This window comes from Telopea speciosissima, chromosome 8, assembly GCF_018873765.1.
Source record: "Telopea speciosissima isolate NSW1024214 ecotype Mountain lineage chromosome 8, Tspe_v1, whole genome shotgun sequence".
Lineage (NCBI taxonomy): Eukaryota > Viridiplantae > Streptophyta > Magnoliopsida > Proteales > Proteaceae > Telopea > Telopea speciosissima.
This window is the reverse complement of record NC_057923.1, coordinates 46769925-46773803: the sequence shown is the minus strand read 5'-3', so window position 1 is coordinate 46773803 and position 3879 is coordinate 46769925.

The window sequence follows — 3879 nt, the reverse complement described above, 5'->3', positions numbered from 1 at the left end:
TGCATTGATTGCAGTTACACTATGTTCTATGGGTTATTCTGTATGGATCTATATTTTGTTGCTTTATTGCTTTGGTTGTTTGGTCCCTTGAGTTCTTCGCATTTCGATTTGGGGGTTGGGGGGGGGGGGGGGAGGGACTCCCATTTATGTGATTTTGGATTTTGGCATTTGTTTTTAAGTAAGGGCCGAAGGTCCTCTTACCTAATAAAGTTACTATTTTTGTATTTGTTTATGCTTCTTTAAATAATATACTAAGTTAAAATTTGTTGATAGGACAAATGAAGAAGTTGGGATTGCATTTTTTGGTTACAATGTTGGCTTCTTCTACTGTCTGGGAATGTTCGATTGTACATGGGGGCGAACTCTTTGAATGGTACGCATGTTCTTTGGGTTTGTTCTTTTTTTGATGACCAGTCATAATAATGTTCCATGGATGATGCACATACAACAACAATTATCAAACCACCATTGGTATGGAACCATATGAGACACTTTATGGTAAGAACTATAGATCACCAGTATGTTGGGATGAGGTAGAGAGAAGAAGCTATTGCCATCAGAGATCATGTAGAAGATTTGTCATAAGGTCGAGTTGATTCAGAAAAGAATCAGGACATCCCATTCTTGAATGGTGTGCTAAGTGTAGCATGGCATGGCCTGGGCCTTGGCTAGACCTCGGCCAAGTTTCAACCAGGTTGGGTTGACTCGGGTCTGGCCAGCTCAACTCAGGTTGACAAAAAAAAAATTATTTTTTATTTAGATTCCATTTTAAGAGTTGTGGGTTAAAATGCCAATATCTGTCAATCTCACGCACAACATATCATTGTGAAGCTTCTGGCCAGTACTTTCCATCTGTACAATGGCCATGACTAGATTCTGCCAAAAAGTGGCACAGAAATTGAGTAATCCGTAGAAATGATGTTTCACTCTGATAGAGATTTAAACGACATTGCATTTTCACAATATTTTATGTGTGCACTTAAAAGGATTAAATGATGTTATCCAGATAAATTCAACCAAAATCAGGGGGTTTGGAAATTGAGAAAAGTACCGAGGGAGAAACACTCATTTTCTATAAATGTTGCCTGATTTGGATGAAACTTCACGCACGGGTCAAAAATGTTAAATGAGGTTGTCCTAGGGGTCTGGAAATATGTCAGGGGTAAAATGGTAAATTTTACCATTTGATCACCTTCTGATCATTCAATCGGACCTTGATCATCATCGTCAAAATACTATTCCACAGTGTCAAAATGCAGTGTCTACTATCAGAACAAAAAATTCAATGTCTACACTCTTTCAAATATATCTGTTAACTAGGATTAAAATACTAACGGACTGGGGCTAAGTGAAGCCAAGTTTGAAAAGTAGGGGAGGTCTGAGTAATTGAAAGAAACACAAGGGAGGTTCCCTGAATTGTCAGAAAGGTCTGGGGAGGTCTGAGTAATTTACTCTTTATTTTATTGTTACTCAAATATTAAAAATAATGTGCTTCAATATTGCCTATAGTGTTAAATTATGGACTTAGAGTAAATGGAAGTTTAATTAGGGTTAACAAATGAGGAAAATAAATCCTTAATTGTTGGTTAACAGTCTCTTGTGGCATTATAACATTAGGATTTTGGCTAGCTAGCTACTTGACTTTAATAGTCATGTTAGCAGTGGAATGTTGTTCTTTAGATTAGCTCTCTGCTTTTAGTTCAAGAGTCTATCAGTTCTCATAAGACCGTCCATGGCTTGCAAAGATGGATTCTCTATCAGGAAAACCCATGTCTTGGCTGTTAGCAACAATATTTCAGCACGTATATTGGTTGTTGGATCAACTGCTTCAGCAATACTTTCGGGTGTTGGTTCTGTTCAGCTACAATTTTTCCTCCTAGCTGATGGCTTTTTACTGATTTCCTTTGTATCTTCACAATGCCGTCTTTCCTCTATCATTGTTGTCTTCACTAATGTTTGCTTCTGTTTTTTGAAATCATTACTTATCTTTTAATTTCAGAAATTTAAATCTTTTTCCTCTTTGTCCTTTATTGAAATTTCCTTCTTAGCTATGTAATATATTCATTTTTTTGAGAGCAAGAAGAATTTTGGTCTCTCTCTCTCTCTCTAACACACATACATACATTCTTGCCCACACGTGCAAGTTTACTAGTCAAAAAAAAAAAAAAAAAATAAACTTGCCACATGATGGAAGACGGATACATGATCTCAATACAACCATATAAAGTGTATCTCCATTGTCCGAGTCAATTGAATTTGTAGTTGACAAGATAGTTGCATATAGACCCCGGCCATCACCATGGATTGATCCATGACTAAGGAAACAGTCATGGATTGGAAATTGTTGTAAATGAATTGCTGTAACAATGTTTTGCGACTACAGAAGTGAGGTCAACCATGAGTTAGTTTGATTCATCCTTTCAGCTTTGGCGACTAGTAGTGAGGCCCATGAAAGTATAACTCAAGTCTATTAAGCAAGTTAGGAAGTTTGGGAGAAAAGTATATGTGGAATAGATACTTTCACCCATCAATAGCAAAATGAGGTGGGGCTGCTCCTTCTCTTGTGTTTTCCGCCTTGAACGCCTAGGCTTTTGGTTTCATTAATTTCTCTTTTTCTTTTCTCCTTATTAATGAATCCTTTTAGTAAAAAAAAAAAAAAAAAGATTAGATATTGGATATTCCATTTCCGTATCAACTCAAGATATGCTTATGGGACTCTATGTATTAACGATCAAAAATCGTCGAGGTATTTGTGCAAATAGGTATAATCCATGGAATCGAAGAAACTATCAAAATGAAAGAATTGACGATAATAACTATAAGTATATATATATATAAGAAACCCTATTTTTGTAGTTCTTATGATGCACTTGGAGCTTATTGGCAGAAAGGAATCAATTTAAATAGTCCTTTGTGGCTCCGGTGGCGGGTAGATCAACGCGTGAATTTTTTTTTTTTTTTGGTGAACATCAAAGTTATTCAACAATGCTCAAAGAACACCCCCCACTAAAGAGGTGAAAATTACAGGAGAAATAGGAAAGAGAGAGACAGGAAGAAGGGAGGGGGGGGGGGGGGAGGGGGCGGGCCCTAGAGAAGAGAGGCCATCACATCAAGAAAATACAAAGAAATAGAAATTACCCCAACAATTAGCTAAGTGCTGGTTTCTAGAGGAATCTGGAGCACTGGGTATTGTAAAGCCGATGGACCATCTACTATCAAAACCAATCTATTATTTTTTTTTTTTTGCTAAAGGTCAGCAAGATTTAAATTAATAAAAGAAAAAATACAAGTGTTTTATGTCTAGGCATTCCCAGATAGATACAAAGAAACAAGAGATAGGGGAAAAAGGGACCCTATAGAAAATAAAGACAAAGGCATCGCCTCAACCGAATAGAATCGATATCTCGCTCGACCCATAAAATCGTCAGATAAAGCATCCCTAATAGAGAGAGTCAAGATCCATTACCTTATGAAGAAGATTGCTATACTAATCACCGGCTCAGCAATAGCAATCTAATTGATACTCCAGCCAATAGTGCTCCTCAGATTAGGAAAGTCTACAAAGAGCCATCTCACATTTCTGTAAATAGAATAATAGAATTGTCCTTAAATAAGGATTGTACACAAGAAGGATGATATAGTTGAAAATCTTCTTACCGTGGACGTAGGTGACAACCACCAAACCACGTAACTCTTGAGTTTTACTTATCTCTCTCTCTCTCTCTCTCTCTCTCTCTCTATCTCATTCTCTCAACATGGTATCAGCTGGGACGATTCCTTCTGCTACTGCCTCTGAGACGATTCCTTCTGCTGCTGCTTCTCCAACCTCTATGGCTTCTTTGCTGCCCCAAACCTCTTTCGCAAATTCCGTTTTTCCTT